Here is a 21,071-nt window from a genome sequence, read left to right on the forward strand (position 1 = left end):
TACATACACACACAAACACACACACACACACACATATATATATATATATATATAATTACAGATATACAGCAGAGCCTGGCAAGCTACCTGTGGCATATTCAATATGCCAAAAACAGTAAGAACAAGTCTCACAATGGAGATGTTACTGGTGCCCACTTGAGCAAATCGATGAGCAATGGGGATGACAGTGACAGTGATATACAGATATATACAAAAAGAGAAAGAGAGAGAGAGAGGGATAGATAGAGACAGAGAGAGACATGATGATGATGATAATGATGATGATGATGATGATGATGATGATGATGATGATGATGATGATGATGATGATGACCAGGAAATAACAGAGAAAAATAAGTGACAACAGAACAATGAAAAATATATTACTGCTGATAGGAATTAGAACAAAAATCTAAGAAAGTTAGCAATAGATGAATAAATTCTAATTAGAAGGAAAAGAAATGACCTTAAAATGAGAGATCGTCATTCTGTTCTTACCCATTGTGGACATGTAGCTCAGGAAATTGGTTTCATTGTACTGAACTAGTTGAAATGCTCTAAAAGTTAGTTCAGGTATTTTAAGAAAAATACATTTGAGTTATTTCAACCACACAGTCATAAAATTATAGGGCAAAGTGATAGCTGATGAAATAACTATTTCTTGCAAGAACTAATTAACTGATGTAATATTAACAACTGAACTGAAGCAAAATGAGCAATAATTTTAAAAGAATTATTTTAAAAGAATACATTGAATTTTCTAAATGAGTTCTTTAGAAAGTGATAGTGTCAAAATGAGATGAAAATAGATGAGAATGGGACAGAAATCCAGTCTGAGGGTCACAGTATTGGTCTTTTTTTTTTTAACTTTGCTTTTTGGGTCACACCCAGCAATGCACAGGGGTTACTCCTGGCTCTGTACTCAGGAATTACTCCCGGCAGTGCTCAGGGGACCATATGGGATGCTGGAAATCGAACCTAGGTTGGCTGCGTGCAAGGCAAATGCCCTACCTGTTGTGCTATTACTCCAACCCCCACAGTAGTGGTCTTGTACTCAGCCCAACCCAGTTTAAATCTCTGGTGCTCCGTATGATCTCTGAGCATCTCCAGGGGTCATTCCTAAGCATAGAGTTAGAAAGAACTCTTTTTTTTTTTTTTTTGCTTTTTGGGTCACACCGGGCGATGCACAGGGGTCACTCCTGGCTCTGCACTCAGGAATCACCCCTGGCGGTGCTCAGGGGACCATATGGGATGCTGGGATTCGAACCCGGGTCGGCCGTGTGCAAGGCAAACGCCCTACCTGCTGTGCTATCGCTCCAGCCCCTAGAAAGAACTCTTGATCATCACTGCACGTGACTTCAAAAATAAGGAAAAATAAATTGTTTTTGAACATGAGAGAATACAATGGGTCAGAAGTTTGTCTTGCTGGTCACTGATCTGGGTTCAGTCCTTGATCATGGTTCCCCAAACCCCACCACGAGTGAGCCCAGACGCATCTGCATGTGCAGTGCACTCCTTCCCCCAAAGAAAAAACAAACAATAAGTAATTATAAGACTTCTTTCAGGTAAGTGAATTTGACATGTTTAGGACTTTGTGGTTATAAACATGTTTCCTAACTCCCCGCCCCAAAATGGGAGTTGTGATGATTAGTTCTAATGTTTCTCATAAAGTATGGATTAGACACACTCTACTTGAGCATCAAGTAACATTGTAACAACATTGTTACAAATTGTAACATTGTAACATTGTGATCAAGTAACATTTGCAAGGGTAGAATAGTCATATGAACCTGATTCACTCCATCCCAAACCAATTTTTTTTTGAGTGGTAAAGAGGGAAATTGGGCCATACTCAGTGATATTCCTGGGCTCTGAGCTCAGGAATTACTCTTGGAAGTTCTCAGGGGAGCATATGTGATGTCTGGGATTAAACCCAAGTTGGCAGCATGTAAGGCAAACACTTACTCACTGTAGTATTTCTCTTACCCCTCAACTATTCTGAGCACGTTGCATGAACTTAATACTTAGGTTGGAATGAGCAAAAGGAAAATGGAGTTGGTAAGGAAGGAATAGAAATAGAGAAAGTTTGGATCTCTTTCCGGTTCATAAATATGATGATTGGGTGTTCACAGGCTTGTGTGATATGTGCGTCCCTTAAATCTTGCTACACGTTTGGCATATTACTCATTTGACATGAAACAAAAAGAAATAGAGGAAGTTTGGAATTTCAGAATAATAAGTTACAAACTGCAATAATGGCCAACGTACCCAACACAAACACAAACTTAAATTTTATTATAAAATAGCTTCTTGCATATTTTAAGTGTTTCCATGTTGTGTTTGTTATTTTAAAGGGTATCATGACCAAAAGTAAGAAAAAAAATGAAATCAAGAAGTTTAAGATTGGTATAGTTGGGGAAAAAGTCTCAAAAGCACAGCTGCTCATATTACTTTATGGAATAGTTTTCTATACTGCATTAAATTTTTGAAATGAAGCATACCCATCTGAAATCCTTTTCATCAGTATTCTCAGTGAGAAGTTCAGAATATAATGCTGACATAAAAATGATAATAAACTTAATTTGCAATTATACCCTCTGTTTATAATATCAAAAACAAATAAATCTTTCTCTGGGCCAAATATTCCCTATCTTAATATTTTTGCATAACTTTAAAAACTCATTTTGGTTTATATTCGCAATAATGATTTGTGTCAATTTTATATTTCACCCAAATTGATTTGTTTAATATTTGGAAAGTTTTTCAAGGATGAATGGAACTTTCCTGTGACATGTGGTCAAGCTAGTCATTCTAGCATATCCTGTCACACTTGTGCAGTGACATTCCTGTAACTGTTCTCACATCCTCACAAGTTCACACAAGCACTTTGTTGTTTTCTTAGTCCAATGATTTACACCAACCCGACCCCATGTTAAAGATTTAAGTTTGCAGCTTTAGCACTGTGAAAACACATATGTTGGTGCCAGATCGACAGCAAAAGAGGTTAATGCACTTGCATTTGGGGTATTGCCACAGAAACAAAGAAAATAAACAGTCAAAAGCACTTTTCACGGGGCTAGAGCAATAGCACAGCAGGTTGGGCGTTTGCCTTGCACGCGGACAACCCAGCATCCCATGAGGAGTAATTCCTGAGTGCAGAGCCAGGAGTGACTCCTGTGCATCCCCAAGTGTGACCCAAAAAGAAAAAAAAATAGCGCTTTTCATAAGCTCGAGAGATAATGCAGTGGTCTTTTCTTGCTAACTCCCAGTTGGCTTTTGAACCCTCACACCCCATAAGGTTGCCAAGCTGAACCAGGAGTGCCAACCCAGGACCAAGCCCCAAGCACTGCTAATGTGGCCAAAAATCAAAATCAAAAACAAAAACATAGTCTTTGGGGTGCTTAGACACACTGTGAAAACTATTTCTACCATGAGGCCTGATTCCTTTGGACCCATGTGCATTTTAAGTACTTCTTATGTAGGAAATAAAGTGACAAACGACTTGCACTTGGCATATTTTTACTTCCTGGGAAGACTTTATGACAGGTTCCAATCAGAGTCTCAGATCCTTAACCACTTTTTTTTTTAAGCATGTAAAAATCTCCCAAATTGAAGTTCAAACTCATATTCTATCACAAAAGACTTCGTAATACTTTATCATTGCATTCAGCTCTATTTCCCTTGGCTCTTCAGTCACTTTCCAACTCATGCTCCATTTAAAAGCAGGACTATTTGAATATGTATTCTTGCATTCTATTGTGTACACTTTAATAGCATATTCTGAACGGGACTCTATAATAATGCCTGTGATGATTTATTGTAGTAATTTCTTTCTGTTGAACTCTGCAACTAAAACTTATTCAGTGACAGGGATTGTGTCTGCTGTCTAATCTTCTGCCTACCATTGTGCCTCATAGTGTACGGCCTTGTCTTCAGTGGATTGTTATTGGCTGGATCGATGAATTGATGAATGGATGAAAGTTTTATATTTTCTACTAATAGATCTCTTCAAAGTATGAAACATTGGGGTAAACTAAATTATAATACTCAAGTTTAGGGTACATTTTCAAGCAATGATCACACTTTCACCTTTCTGTATTGAGCACTAATTGCCTATTAAGGTGGCATGCAAACATGTGCATCTTCATAATTCGATTCCAGTAGCAAAAGATTAAGGGACAGAGTGGTGAGTAGTAACACAAAAGGAGTAGAAACATAGAGAATATTTGGTTTCAGCCTTAAGTGATCTCAGGATTCTACTTAAGAATATGTTAGATTAGTATGACTTTTGATCCTAAAGGTAGCACTGTAGCACTGTCGTCCCATTGTTCATAAATTTTCTTGAGTGGGCACCAGTAACATCTCCATTATGAGGCTTGTTATTACTGTTTTTGGCATATCAAATACACCACGGGTAGCTTGCCAGGCTCTGCCTTGTGGGCAGGATACTTTTCATAGCTTGCTGGGCTCTCCAAGAGGGATGGAGGAATCAAACCGGGGTTGGTCGCATGCAAGGTGAATGCCCTAACCACTGTGCTATTGCTATAGTCCAATCTTTAAGGTAGGACCCTAAAGGTAGGATCAGAGAAAAAAAATTAGAAAAGTTAAGGAAGAGTCCCAACTGATTTGCTTTATTGAATATACATACATGTGTGTGCATATATGTATATATGAACTTTATTAGTGCCACTTGTGTAATATGGTTGTAGTTTTCTGATACAAGTGTGTATTATCGCTGGTTTCCCTCATCTGAGTCATAATTTTTCTGATTTTGGATGAACATAATGAAAGGAAAACAAAATGGAAGTACTGCATCTCTTGGCTAGAAGAAGCAGTTGCCATTCTCCCTGTGATGAGAGCATGTGGCAAAGCAAATCACTTGGTGATGTTTGTGGGCAGAGGACACTTGTAGAAATTTTACTAAAGTTCGTAGCAAGAGAGAAGGAAATGTTTGGAAGAAAAACATCTTACTTCCCTGTGAATTATCAGTGTGAAGTCAATCATAAAAAAGTGCATAATTTTTGCTGAATCATATTCCAAAGTTGAGAGAATTTTGGACTCATGGGAGAAAGAAAAGAAATGAGGAAGCAGAGTACTTTAATCGGAACTAGAGAAGTAAAACAGGATTTTAGGCACATGACTTTATAGATGAATATCATCTCATGTTGTAAGAATGAATTTAGTTTCTTCTCTGCCAATTGCATTTATTTTCTAAGAAACTTAAGGGAAAGTTTTCAGTTGAAAAAATCACATACTGTTTGGTAAGTTAGGGAGAAATATTAGATGTAATTTTGAGAGATGAAAAATAAAATTTCTATAAAATAGAGCAAAGTTATTTAGAGTTTTCATTATTTAACATGGGATAACATAGCATAGAACTGTTGTCTCTGTGAAAATAAATTAAGACATTAATTTTGAGGCCAGGGAAACTGTGGGTAAGGATGCTTGCCTTGCAGTAAGCAGGCCCAGATTTGATCCATGAAATGCTCTAAAAACTACAACGATCAATTCTTGAAGACAAAGCCAGGAGTAAGCCCTGAGCACGGCCAGGTATGATGCACAAACAAAACAACACAGGACATTTGTGTTTATGTCTTTGTCTGATTACAAAGTTCTTCTCAAACTGGGAGAGAGTTGGAGTTCTCACAGAAATTTTCTTCTTAATCTATAGTATTTTCTGAGGAAAAACAATCTTTCCAAAATATCTTTTAATACTTTATAAAAAGATTTTACCAATATGTATGTGTATAATAGCACTATAGCACTGTCCTCCCGTTGTTCATCAATTTGCTTGTCTCCATTGTGAGACTTGTTGTTACTGTTTTTCGCATATTGAATATGCCACGGATAGCTTGCCAGGCTCTGCCATGTGTTTAGGATACTCTCGGTAGCTTGCCAGGCTCTCCGGGAGGGACAGAGGAATCAAACCTGGATTGGCAGCATTCAAGGCAAATGCCCTACTCGCTATGCTATCGATCCAGGCTATATGTATATAATATATATCACTATATCACTGTATCACTGTCATCCTGTTGATCACCGATTTGTTCGAGCGGGCACCAGTAACGTCTCCATACATCCTAGCCCTGAGGTTTTAGCAGCCTGTCTTTACTCATTCTTCCCAGCGTTGCCACACTGGAGACTCTTTCAAGGTAAGGGGTATAAGACCCATCATTGTTACCGTATTAGGCATATCAAATACACCATGGACAGCCTGCCAGGCTCTGCTGTGCGGGCAGGATGCTCTCGATAGCTTGCCAGGTTCTCTGAGAGGGAGAACTTGGCTATTAGAGGTCACGCAGCCATGCACTTCTGGGAGCTTCATTTTATAGTCTCTGGCTCTTGGTCCTTGATGGAATCACACAGCACAGGGGGCAATTTCTAGGTGTGGCTGCCAAGCTACTGGAAAATGGGGGATCTAGGTGGAGGAGGCCCCATCCTGATCCAAGCAGGCTTGGAGATCTTAGCCCCGGGTCCCACACACCTGAGTTCCTCTGCCAGTTCCTTTATGAGTGAGACTTGTATACATATATACTTTGCCAATATAACATACATAATATATATGCATACATATTTAACCAAAATAAATATATATATAATATTAAAGAATCATTATTTACATTAATAGTTTGGAATTTAGACAGACAATATTTTTTTAATTAATTTATTTATTTTTAATTCGTGAATCACCATGAGGGCACATTTACAGATTTATACACTTTTGTGCTTATGCTTCCCTCATACAAACTTCGGGAACCCATCCCTTCACCAGTGCCCATTCTCCACCACTAGTAAACCCAGCATCCCTCCCACCCTCCCCGATCCCATCTCCCCCCACCCCGCCCTGCCACTGTGGCAGGGCATTCCCGTCTGTTCTCTCTCTCTAATTAGCTGTTGTGGTTTGCAATAAAGGTGTTGAGTGGCCACTGTGCTCAGTCTCTAGCCCTCATTCAGCCCGCAACTCCCTTCCCCCACATGGCCTTCAACTACATTATAGTTGGTGATCCCTTCTCTGAGTTGCCCTTTCCCCAGAATGTGAGGCCAGCCTCCAAGCCATGGAGTCAACCTCCTAGTACTTATTTCTACAATTCTTGGGTGTTAGTCTCCCACTCTGTTATTCTATATACCCTAGATGAGTGCAATCTTTGTATGTCTGTCTCTCTCTTTCTGACTCATTTCACTCAGTATGAAACTTTTCATGCCCATCCACTTAAATACAAAATTCATGACCTCCTTTTTTCTGACAGCTGCATAGTATTCCATTGTATAGATGTACCAAAGTTTCCTAAACCAGTCATCCGTTCTAGGGCATTCGGGTTTTTTCCAGATTCTGGCTATTGTAAACAGTGCTGCGATGAACATACATGTGCAGATGTTGTTTGGATTATACTTTTTTGCCTCTCTGGGATATATTCCCAGCAGTGGTATTGCTGGGTCAAATGGGAGCTCAATCTCTAATTTTTTTAGAGTCGTCCATATTGTTTTCCAGAAGGGCTGAACCAGTCGGCATTCCCACCAGCAGTGTAGAAGGGTTCCTTTCTCCCCACATCCTCTCCAATAGCGGTTGCTTTTGTTCTTTTGGATGTGTGCTAGTCTCTGTGGTGTGAGGTGGTATCTCGTGGTTGTTTTGATCTGCATCTCTCTGATGATTAGTGATGTAGAGCACTTTTTCATGTGCCTTTTGGCCATTCGTATTTCTTCCTTGGTAAAGTTTCTGTTCATTTCTTTGCCCCATTTTTTGATGGGGTTGGATGTTTTCTTCTTGTAGAGTTCAACCAATGCTTTATATACCATTGATATCAACCCCTTATCTGATGGGTATTGTGTAAATATCCTTTCCCATTCTGTGGATAGTCTTTGGATTCTGGTCACTGTATCTTTTGCAGTGCAGAAGCTTTTTAGTTTAATGTAGTCCCATTTGTTGATCTCTGTTTTTACTAGGTTGCTTAGTTCTGTGTCACCTTTGAAGATACCTTTATCTTCAATATCGTGGAGGGTCTTGCCGACCTTGTCTTCAGTGTACCTTATGGTTTGTGGTCGAATGTTGAGGTCTTTAATCCATTTTGATCTGACTTTTGTGCATGGTGTCAGGTCAAGGTCTAAGCCCATTTTTTTGCATGTGGTTGTCCAGTTGTTCCAGCACCATTTGTTGAAGAGACTTTCCTTGTTCCACTTCACATCTCTTGCTCCCTTATCAAAGATTAGATGATCATACATTTGGGGTTGTGTGTAGGGATATTCCACCCTGTTCCATTGGTCTACGGCTCTGCCTTTGTTCCAGTACCATGCTGTTTTAATTGTTACTGCTTTGTAGTAGAGTTTGAGGTTGGGGAGGGTGATGCCTCCAATCATCTTTTTCCCAAGAATTGTTTTAGCTATCCGTGGGCGTTTGTTGTTCCATATGAATTTTAGGATTGCTTGATCCATTGCTTTGAAGAATGTCATGGGTATACTTATAGGGATCGCGTTGAATCTGTGTAATGCTTTGGGGAGTATTGTCATTTTGACAATATTGATTCTCCCTATCCATGAGCAAGGTATATGTTTCCATTTTCTCATGTCTTCTTTTATTTCATGGAGTAGCGTTTTATAGTTTTCTTTGTAGAGGTCTTTTACATCCTTGGTTAAGCTGATTCCGAGGTACTTGATTTTCTGGGGCACGATTGTGAATGGGAATGCTTTTTTTGTGTCCCTTTCCTCTGCCTCATTGTTTGTATATAGGAAAGCCATGGATTTTTGCTTATTGATTTTGTAGCCTGCAACTTTACTGTATAAGTCTATTGTTTCTAAGAGTTTCTTAGTAGAGGCTTTGGGCTCCTCTAGATATAGTATCATATCATCTGCAAATAGTGAGAGTTTGATTTCTTCCTTTCCTATCTGGATGCCCTTGATCTCTTTTTCTTGTCTAACAGCTATCGCAAGTACTTCCAGTACTATATTGAAGAGAAGTGGTGAGAGTGGGCACCCTTGTCTTGTGCCTGATCTTAGAGGAAAGGCCCTTAGTTTTTCTCCATTGTGAATAATGCTTGCCGTAGGCTTGTGGTAGATGGCTTTGACTATCTTGAGGAAAGTTCCTCCAAAACCCATTTTGGTGAGAGTTTTCATCATGAACAGATGTTGAATCTTGTCGAATGCTTTCTCTGCATCTATTGATATGATCATATGGTTTTTATCTTTACTTTTGTTGATATGATGGATTATGTTGATTGATTTCCGGATGTTAAACCATCCCTGCATCCCCGGGATGAATCCCACTTGGTCATGGTGTATGATCTTCTTGATGAGTTGTTGGATCCTATTTGCTAGTATTTTGTTGAGGATCTTTGCATGAGTGTTCATCAGGGATATTGGTCTATAATTTTCTTTCTTAGTGGTGTCTTTGTTTGCTTTTGGTATTAGGGCGATGTGTGCTTCATAGAAACTGTTTGGGAGAGTTCCTGTTTTTTCAATTTCCTGGAAAAGCTTGAGGAAAATTGGCAACAGGTCTTCTTGGAATGTTTGAAAGAATTCACCAGTGAATCCATCTGGGCCTGGGCTTTTGCTTTTGGGGAGATTTTTTATTACAGTTTCAATTTCCTTAACATTAATGGGTCTATTCAAGTATTCCAAGTCTTCTTTGTTCAGGATGGGAGATTGTAGGAGTCAAGGAATTCATCCATTTCTTTTAGGTTCTCTTGTTTTGTGGCGTATAGACCTTCGAAGTAGTCTCTAATGATCTTTTGAATCTCACTGGTTTCTGTTATAATGTCCCCCTTTTCATTTCTGATTCGATTTATTAGGGTTCTCTCTCTCTCTTTCTTTGTGAGTCTTGCTAGTGGTTTATCAATCTTATTTATTTTCTCGAAGAACCAGCTCTTTGTTTCATTGATCTTTCGGATTGTCTTTTTGGTTTCGATGTCATTAATTTCGGCTCTAATTTTTATTATTTCTTTCCTTCGGTCTGGTTTGGGTTCCTTTTTCTGGTCCTTTTCTAAGGTCTTGAGCTGTGAAGTCAAATTCTCTATGTGGGCCCTTTCTTCCCTCCTGAGGAATGCTTGGAGAGCTATAAATTTTCCCCTTAACACGGCTTTAGCTGCGTCCCATAGGTTTTGATAACTCGTGTCCTCATTTTCATTTGTTTCTAAGTATTTCTTGATTTCTTCTTTGATTTCCTTTCTGACCCACTCATTGTTCAGCATTGAGTTGTTTAGTTTCCAGGTGTTTGATTTGGTTCTCCATGTCGGTGTGTGGTTGGCTTCTATCTTCAGCGCTTCGTGGTCTGAAAAGATGGTTGATACAATTTCTATTTTTCTGATTCTATTGAGGTATGTTCTGGGGCCCAGTACATGGTCTATTTTGGAAAATGTTCCGTGTGCACTGGAAAAGAATGTGTATTCTTTCTTTTGGGGGTGTAAAGCCCTGTATAGGTCTATTAGGCCTCTCTCTTCCATTTCTTCTTTCAGAGTCAGTGTTTCCTTGCTGAGTTTTGTTCTTGTTGATCTATCCAGAGGTGATAGGGGGATATTGAAGTCTCCAACTACTATTGTGCTGTTAGTGATGTCCTCTTTGAGGTCTGTAAGGAGTTGTTTTAAGTATTTAGCCGGTCGTTCATTGGGTGCGTATATGTTTAAGAGTGTGATTTCCTCCTGTTGTACATATCCCTTGATGAATAGAAAGTGGCCTTCGCTGTCCCTTCTAATCTTTTTCAACCTGAAATCTATATTGTCGGATACTAGGATGGCCACTCCGGCTTTTTTAAGGGAGTTGTTTGCTTGCAGGATTGTTTTCCATCCTTTGACTTTGAGTCTGTGTTTACTCTGTTTGTTCAGGTGTGTTTCTTGTAAACAGCAGAATGTTGGGTTTAATTTCCGGATCCATTTTGCCACTCTGTGTCTCTTGATAGGTGCATTTAGGCCATTGACATTGAGAGAGATTATTGTGATGGGGTTTTGTAGACAGACAATATTTTGACAACAGTCCCTCCACCAGTGTTCCCGTCTCCCTTCCTCTCCAGTCCACTGCCCACCTACCTCCTTGGCAAGCACATTTCAAAGTTCAGTGGTTGTTAGTTCATATCTCATGTTTTCAGTGTGGTTGAGTCTGTGCATTGGGTGTATATCTATACCACTCTGCCACCTCCCTGAAGTACTGAAGCCTCTGGCCCCTGCTTCCCCATCACTTTCCCATCTCCTCTTCTTCCTTCCCCCCTCCCTTGATTTTGTTCATTTTTTTTTCATTCTCCTCTCTAGGCTCTAGTTAAAGGATGATCTAGGCATTCTTCCTTTCTTCATCAGTTAATTAATCCATATTTGACTGATAAGTGAGATCATCCTGTTGTCTTCATTCTGGTTTAGTTCATTCAACATATATTCCAGGTCCAAACAGGTTACATTAAATTACATCACTCGTTGAAGCTGCAGAGTATTCCTAACCCCTTATTTTTTAAACATGACTTTATTTAGGATCACTTCTGATTCCATAAAGACTTTATGACATATTTTTCTAGGTCCCTAAAGAATGGATGAGAATTGTGTTGAATCAATATGGAGTTAAGTAGAATGGTCATTTTAACAGATTTATTCTTCCAATCAATGAACATGCAATATTTTTGTATTTCCTAAGGTCTTCTGTCTTTATCTTGAGATATTTAAAATGTTCATAGCATATACATCCCAATTATTTTATTAGGTTGATTGCTAGGCACTAGATGTTTTGAAACAGTTTTTTTAGGAAATTTTTTTAAAAAAAATTATTTTATAAGGTAGTTCACAATAGGGCTGGAATGATAGCACAGTGATAGGGCGTTTGCCTTTCATGCGGCCGACCCATGTTCGATTCTTTCGCCCCTCCCTCTCAGAGAGCCCAGCAAGCTACTGAGAGTATCTGTCCAGCACGCCAGAGCCTGGCAAGCTCCCCATGGTGTATTGGATATGCCAAAAACAGTAACAAATAAGTCTCACAAAGAGAGACGTTACTGAGCAACGGGATGACAGTGACAGTGACAGTTCACAATATTTGATTACATTTAATATTCAAATACCAATTCCACCACCATTACACCTTCGAACCACCATATCTGGGATGTTTCCATTCCAAGCCCCAAGCCTTGTCCCAAAGCAGGAGCGAAATAATATATTTTGTATTGTTATGAAAAACTGCTAAAAATGCTACAAAAATAATTATCCATAGAGGAAAGAGTGTGAAGATTGTTCTTTTTGGCAGGGGCCATTAAGACCTTCTTTAAGATATCACTAACATGCTGTTAAAGGTGAACTTTTGTATATATATCTTTAAATAAATATATATGTATATATTTGCTTATACGATTGGTTGTCTACTATTTGAACCCCATCAAATGTGGTGTGGTACTCTTGGAGCGTGGGTAGGGAGTGTCTTATGATGTCATGATGTGGCTGCATGGTCCAGGAATAGGTTCACTTGTGCATGAGGCTTGGCCTGACTGTGTGGGGAGTGGCCATTAGCATGGCAACACTTGGGTTCTGGAGGTTTTCAGCTGCCGGGGCTGTGTCCCTTGGGATGAGGGGGCTTTCATTTGTTCCCCTCTGAGGTGTCCCAAATGAAAAAGCCTGGCGCGGGGTCCGCTGGTATGGCTATTGCGAGTGTCATGTTGTGCTAAGAACAGTATTTTTAATGGAATAGGTTATTTTCTCTTTTTCACCTCTGGGATCCACTATTTATGTATAGGAATGCAATCAATTCCAGGAGATCTTTTTCAATTGTAAAATAAGAGATCTCTGATCTTTGATGTATGTGTTATAGAGTGTTATTTATATATAAAATCTATGACTGAGAGCCCAGGGTGATAGTCCAGTGAGTTGGGAAGTTTCTTTGTTTGCAACTGATCTGATTCCATCCTTGACATCCCATATAGTTCCCCGAGCTGACCAGGAGAGATCCCCGAGTGCGTAGGCAGCAGTAAGCCCTGAACACAATTGGGTGTGTCTGAAAAACAACAAAGAAATTTATAACTGAATTAAGCACTATTTTATTAACTTCTAATAAGTACAGAAAAAACAACTGTCCCTAAAAAAAGTTCAAATGTTATCTTTTTTCTGATTATAGGCACTGAGTTCGGGTATTACCAACATGAGGTCAACTTTACATATGTTTGTGTTCTAAAAGATTTTCCACTGTAACTTGTTTAGCACTCACAGTAAAATTGTAAAGTTGGTTTGATATAAGTTATACCATTTTCAACATCAAGAAGCTTGCCACAAGACACAATACCTCTGATCAAAATTCTAAGAATGAAATATAACAGATTTTCGTGGCAATTATAGCTTTATCTGAGGCGTGTATTAATCTGGAACAACCAAGAAATAGCAGGTCAGTAAAGAACAGACTATAGGTTGATGACTACCATGGCAGTTACTCTCAATAAAAAGTTGTAAATAAATCCATCGTGAAATTATTGGGTTGCAGGTGGGTTCATGACTGGAACACTAAACCTGATATTTATCTATACATTCTTGTAAAAGCCCATTATTGGTTGTATTTAATATTTGATTCCTGAAATGAATATTAAAATTCCAATGGAAAATTTTAACTAAAATAGCTGTAGAGTGAAAATTTGTTTGTGTATTTTTATTATTTCAAAAAGGATGAAAATGACATTGGTTTCAATCATCACATCTGGTCAGAGGCTGCAGAGTTCAATAGTTCAGGACTTCCTTAGGCTCACCAGCAATCCTGGGTTCTACTCGTCACTGTGTCATTGCTGCTGTGGTCTGCTCTCTTCTTTCCTCTCTTCTCCTCCACTCTGGTAACCACCATTTTGTGCTAATACTGTGTGTGTTTTTTTTTTTATTTTTCTAGAGCCTTTGTTTTTGTATCTTAGACATGATAGTGAAATCATACAATGTTTGTCAGTCTCTCCTGCCTTATTTCACTGTCTGAAGTAGCAAAAATGTCTTTCTATTGTGTTTACACATGTTTCTAGAGAGGTGTATAAGTGTATGTACACACCCACCACAATCAGACATATGGTGTGCATATTATAGCCCTCTCTTTATTCATCCAACTTGGATGCACTTGTAATTCAGTTCCATATTTTTGAGGGGTGTGTAATGGACAAGTTTGAACCACATATAACTGTGTTCAGGGATTACTCCTGGGTATGTGCTCAGAAATTACTTCTGGCAATGCTGGCAACTATTTATGGTGCTGGGGATTGAAGCAGGATTGGTTATTTGTAAGCAAACAAAATATCCCCATACATTCTTGCCATTGTCATATTTCCATTTTTCTTTTTAAGTCACACATAGGGAGTAAATATAAACATATAAATTTAGTGTTTATCATTATTTCACATTTACCCTTTTCCAGAACTATGTATTATCTACTTAGTTTTCATTTGTCCATACTACTTTATACACAATTTTAAATAAGTGCTTATAAAATGATAAATATCAAAAATCTCTACATATCATCAAAGAAGCACCAATACCAATATTTATTTAATCCATACCAAAGTTTGCACTTGAAAAAATTATCTCATCGGTGTATTTTCCTCAAACTGTGGAACATTCTATGTGGACATCCATAGAAGAGAATGATTTTCAAAAGAAATGGCATGTAGAGTGTGACTAGTTATTAAAATGGGGAATTTTCATCATTTCCATTGTTAAAAGAAACTCAATTATTAGTCTTTGAACTTGGTGCACTGTAAGTCTCCTATCCCCCGTAATGCATAATAAAGACAAAAATAAAAAAGATAAAAATCCATCCAAGTTTGCTAGCAATGACTGTCAAAGTGTGGTCTAACTCTAAGAGGGTTTTTGCTTTTTGATTCTAATTCATTGACAAGACCTACAGAAGAGCGTAGGAATGTTCATTATAAATGAAGAAAGTCAACAATCATCATATCCTAAACATCAAATTATACCTCTGAAATGACCATAGACATGGTATGTTTTAAAAAAAATGATCATTGGAAGAATAAAAATCCTGAGAAAAGAATAAAGAATGTTATATATAAATAAAATTTGCTATTTATATATAAATAACAAAATATAATTTGCTAGTACTTAACACAACATATTTTTCTACTAGTCAGGCAAACTTGTAGCAAATGACTGGCAGAAACTGATTAAATAAGTATCTTAAGTGTAACAAAGTTAATAAACAATACAACTATGTAATTCTAAGGTATTTTGTATTTACACATAATTATGTCTAAAGATGTCCCAAACTGGTCCTGCTATTGACAGCAAAGTGTTTTTATTTTAACTGTATATAACACATTACTTTGGAAGAAAAAAAAGCAGGTAATAGCTTGTTTTCCTTTCCAAAACAATACAAATGTTACATCTAGACAAGAATGTCTTAAGGTTTTGGTAGCTGCTTCCCAGAATGTAAGCTTTTTCTTTTAATGCAGCATTTCTCTGCTCTTTTTTAAAGTCTTAATGGACCAGATTCAAGATTTTAAGAAAGATGGATCAAATAATTTTATAATAGCTCCAGGAAAAAAATCAGTCACTGGATTTAATTCTGCTGTATGCACTAGTATTTAAGTTTAAATGAAGGCATTGATTATCAGTCTGTGTTAATGTAAATTCAGTAATATTCCTGATTTATAAGTATAAAGCTAAAATTAAAATATAAATGAACTGTCGCCTTAATTCCATGACTGTATTGCAAGCCTTTTAGCTAATGCTATATTAATGCTATATGCATTACTAATATTTAGCAGTACACTATTAAAGTCTCTGAAGTATAGCCTCAGAACTGTTAGAAATCTTTTTATACTCTATATGTATTGTTCAATTTTCACCAGTCATGAAAGTACTAAGACTTTGTCTCGAGCTCAAATTTTAGATGGCAAATGATGCCAGTGAACTGTGCAGTTCTATGAAATGCATAGTTTACTTTGTAAAAATAGCATTGGTGTTAAACTTTCAAACTTGCCACGGTGTCCTTTAGCCTGTGACTAGCTAGTCAACAGGGTGATGGTCAGTCCCACCACTGGTTGAAGTTCCTGGTATTAGTATGTTTAATTGTAGTATTTGTTTGCTTTTCGAGAGCCCTTATTTCTTAATTTTGTATAAACCAGTCGGATTTATCAAATTAATATTGATCTCAAATCATAGGAACCCTATGCTAGAACTGTATTGCAGTCAGAATAATATATATATATATATATATACACACATATATATATAGTGTTTTAAACTATATATAGTGTTTTAAACACTATATATATATAGTGTTTAAAAGCACCACTCTTTGCTGGGTAGGTGACTGGTTAGATCTTCATCAAAAACCCTGTTTTTATAACTATACCAGCAGTTTCAAAATAACAAACAAACAAAGCAGCAATCCAAAGCACCCCACTGTTTAAAGTATTTGCTGGAAAGTCCTTCCCAAAGATATGCATTTCCTCATTCCACTCTGTTCTTACTAAAAGTCACCTTTTCATTAATATACTCATCATAAAAAAATTACCGTGATTTACTCATGATTTACCTAGTCTTTCATCTTCTACTTTATGGTTATAGTATACCTTATTTTAATATGTATATGTATCACTGGACTAGTATCTCTTGTCAACCTGTTGCTCATCGATTTGCTAGAGGGGGCACCAGTAATATCTCCATTTGTCCCTGTCACGTCCTAGTGTAGCCCAGTGGCATCTGCTCAATCCAGGAACTCGAAGAGATCAAACTGTTCTTTCAGAGTCTTGACGAAGCAGTCTGACTATCTCGTAGGTAGGTGGCCAGGCATTCTTTTGACATCTTGTGGAATCCAGCTTGTGACAGCTCTAGTCCAGTAATCACTCCAAATTGCATTATGTGTCCAGCCCATCTGATTTTCAATACCTTGGCAAATGAGACATCATCCCTGATCCTCTATCTTCGATGGAAGTCGGAACTCCGGATTCTCTCTCTCACTTGAGTGAAACATGATATTCCAATCATGATATTCCAATCATGGCTCTTTTGATTCCTCTGTGGAAGAGATGAATAGCGTGCTTATCCTGTTTTCGTAGGGCCCCGGTCTCCAAGGCCTATGTCAGTGCAGGAAGAATGGTGGAGTTGAAAAGATGTGCCTGAACACAGGGGTTCTTCATCCTATTAACAACTTCTTTGAGGCTCTTGAAGGTGTCTTGAAGGTGTTCCACTCAGGTCTCTCCCTCCTCCTGCACAGCTCAGGTGCCAGGTCGTTCATCATGTTGAGTTGTTATTAGAATGAAGTCATCAGCAAAGCAGAGGAGGTGGAGTTGCCGACCATATATTTTCACTCCCATTCCTTCCCATTCCAGTCGTCACATGACGTTCTCGAGAGTGGCATTGAAGAGTTTCGGTGAAATGGTGTCGCCCTGCTGAACTTCTCTCTTTACTTCGATGATTACTTCCTTGTAGAATGGTGAGATCCTGGTGGTGAATCCGTAATGCAGTTCATGGAGGATCCTAATGTACTGAGTTTGAACCCCCTGTTTGGCTAGGGCTTCAGTGACCACTTCAGTCTCAACAGAATCAAAGGCCTTCTTTAAATCAATAAAAGACAGAGAAGCATCTTGCACACTGGCAAAACTTGAATGAGCTTGGTCACTGTGTGGATATGGTCTATCATGCTGAATCCTTTTCATAACCCGGCTTGCTCGCATGGTTGTCCTTAGTCTAGTGTTCTGACAATCCTATTCAGAAAGAGTCGAGTGAACAACTTGTAGACGACAGACAACAGGCAGATTGGGTGATAGTTCCTGATGTTGTGAATGTCTCCCTTCTTGTACAACAGGATGATCCTGCAGGTTTTCCATTGGGATGGAATCTTGCATTCAGACAGGTAGCGAGTGAAGAGCCAAGCCAGTGTATTGACCAGGTACTGGCAGCAGATTCTTTAGGTGTTCGGGTCTGACCTTGTCTGGACCGGGTGCTGTACACTTCTTTACCAATGAAATGGTGTCAGCTTTCAGAAGGGAAAATGCTAAGAAAAACATATCAATCCTGCAGAATTTGGCATGGGGGCAGGTGGACATGGCTATCGAAGTGATCCGAGTAGAGGTCATGGATAACCTTCTCCATTGCCCTTCTGGAAGATGTGATAGACCCATCAGGACGTCGGAGGACAGTCATCTTGGTATTATAGTTGGTGAAGGACAGGTGGTCATTGTGAATACTTTTCCCAACTTCAGATGCATCGGCATCACTGCTGCTCTTCGCTCTTTGAGGTCTTCCTTTATCACTTCCCTGCACTGCTTTGTGAGCTTGGACGTTAGTTTGTGATTGCCTGAGACTCTTGCCAAATCGCACTGGTGAATGAGCTTGAGAGTTTCCGAAGACAGGCATCTTTCTGTGGTTTTCTCACTTTCCACATTCCTTGCACAGTCATGGAGGTGCTGATCCAGTCTATTATATTCCCCATCCATGTTGTCAATGACGAGATTTTCCCATATTGCTGCAATAGTGCCACAGAGCTCCCAGTTGGTGGTCATTCTGAGAGTTCTCTTCTTAAACTTTGCCAGCCTTTTCCCCCACTCCCATGAAGTAGAATTTTGCACAAAGTAGACAGTGGTCTGATCCCATTTGGAATTTTGGGACAACAGTGATATCGGTCAGGTATATATATATATATATATATATATATATATGCATATGTAATTTCAATTATCTATTTATTTTGTGCTATATAACATAAAATTAAAGTGGGCTGACTACGTATTTCACTAAAATACGTGCATAACATGCAAGAAATGTGTATGTGTAGGTTTTCTCGACAGAACTGTGTAGAAATGAATAAGTAGCTTCCAGTGTCAATAATCAACAAAGCCAGATTGCACTTACAGCCTCAGACAGGACTCTCCTTCTGAACAATATGGACCAACCACTAAGTAAGCTGCTCTGTCAACCCTATGACACCAGCTGAAATGTTTCTTCTGTCTTTTCCTAAGTAGGAGGTTGACCTTCAGTCCTTAAGAGACACATTTTATGGAAACTCACTGCCAGAGAGAAATTACCATCAAAATATATGACCTTACTATTTTTCCTGTGAGATTCCTACATATGTTGAGACTTAGGCTGGAGATTTATCAAGATGGTGTGTAAGAATAATGTGACTGCTGTACTTTTCTTAGTTTATTTTTCTGTAAACAACAGAGAACTTACACATAAAGAAAAATAACCTGAAACATCATTAAAAAAAAAAAACCTCCACAAACAATATCCCAAATCCTAAAACCAAATACATATTGTTTGGAGGTTGATTTAGCATTATTTCTTATGCATACCAAGTTGTTTAACAAAGGTACTATTTTTGTGGGTGGGAATAAAGAAATCAGAAGTTTTCAAAAACAGTGTAATATCAATTAAATAAAGAAAGACTAGAGTGGAATTTTATTTATACACTCATTTCATTATTTTGTTCAATCTAGGCAACTTTATAATGCTTTGGCCTAAAAGAGTTTATTTAAAGGTTATATCTTCACTTCAAAAGAAGCATTGTGAAATGCTTCTCCACAATCAACTCTAAACACTCTCTGGCACCAAGTTTATGCTTAATAAATGTATATTGAATAAATGAGAAGTTGATATATGAATGAGTGATCATAGATGGAGAAAAATTCTTTCAATATAAGAAAGAACTGTGGGCTTTAGCTTTTGCATTTCCCTTTATCATCATCCATACAGAAAAGCATCTAATGAAAATAATGACTTATACCAACTATTCATTATCAGCATCTCTTTTAGAGTATTGTACCAACAACTTCTATCTTGTGTTTGTGTTGTGTGGAGGTTAAATTGTTTCCTGAATTAATGACAAATGCATCAGGACCTTTATCCAGTACACTATTTGAAATGATTAAACCATGGAATGTTTGCTTAATCTATTTTTCTTTTCCATACACTATGCTCTTTGCCTGAGGCAAACCCATCTAATAATTTTCAATTGAACAAAACCATAACTCATGACCCAATAAATTATTAAGGAATTCTGCCTATATCTGATTCATCATTCATTTTTCCACGCTGGCAGAAAGCCCACTGAATTCTCTAACAGTTTCTTGCCATGATAAATAGTTCCATTTAAATGTAGGTATAAAATCATATGTGTTTGTGTTTATATATTTCACAAGTTATAATTAAAAGTTAAAGTATTTTTTCAAAAAACTTTACTGTATTAATATACTTCTAAAAGTTTTGTATTTATGGTATAATTTGCTTTTTAACCCTTGGCAGCCGTCCAGCAGTAAACATTGTATTCTTCTTGATATTCTTCTTAATATTAGATTCATTAATATGTTATAAATTGCAGGATATCAAAATGCTACTGCCTTTTTATTTCTTCATCATCTCATTCATTGTATGGTAATATTATTGCCTGGCATACATTTATTCTGTTGGAATAAAGGTGAGATGGTATTGTGCTGTTCAAAAAAATTCAAGTCAAAAAGGTTATTGGTGTCATGTCAAGATCAAACTATAACTTTTGGACATGACATACCATATAATTAGTCTAGTAAATATACATTTATACTCATTTTAAAGCATGAAAATTATACTAAATATCTGTATGTCAACTTTGAAATGATTGTCATTCCCCCATAGAAATTGTTAAAAATAAACATAATTTTCCATCTGCCAATTTCAACTAGTACATCTCAAATAAGAAAGTCACTTTAATGATAAAATGAAATATTTGACAGTCTTGGACATTGTAATCTTCTTCCCCCAATGAGCCACAACATAAAATTTGTAGAAAATTACTAAACCTGGCATCTGTATTTAGAGTTAATATTTTTGTTTGTTTTGTTTCGTTTTGTTTTTAGACACATCTGACTAAGCTCAGGACTTAGTCCAGACTCTGCACTCACAGATCACTTCTGGTGGTCTTGGGGGACCCTTAGGGAGCAAGGGATCCAACCTGGGTAAATCACATATAAAACAAGTGCCCTATGCACTATCTCTCTGACCCCCAGATTAACTTACCTTTTTAAAATTAAAATACTAAAGAATTTCAGATATAGGGCTGGAGTGATAGCATAGCGGGTAGGGCGTTTGCCTTGCACACGGCCGTCCCAAGTTCAATCCCCAGCATCCCATATGGTCCCCAGAGCATCACCAGGAGTAATTTCT

At 37.9% G+C, this 21,071-nt stretch overlaps 1 non-coding gene across 1 annotated transcript; it reads left to right on the forward strand.

Annotated features, from left to right (window-relative positions):
• Positions 1–2,090: 2,090 nt before the first annotated feature.
• LOC129402602 (small nucleolar RNA U13) lies at positions 2,091–2,194 on the forward strand. Its single transcript, XR_008628720.1, has one exon. It is a non-coding gene; the product is annotated as a small nucleolar RNA U13 (small nucleolar RNA).
• The last annotated feature ends 18,877 nt before the right edge of the window (positions 2,195–21,071 follow it).

The sequence above is a fragment of the Sorex araneus genome, chromosome 2 (genome assembly GCF_027595985.1).
Source record: "Sorex araneus isolate mSorAra2 chromosome 2, mSorAra2.pri, whole genome shotgun sequence".
Lineage (NCBI taxonomy): Eukaryota > Metazoa > Chordata > Mammalia > Eulipotyphla > Soricidae > Sorex > Sorex araneus.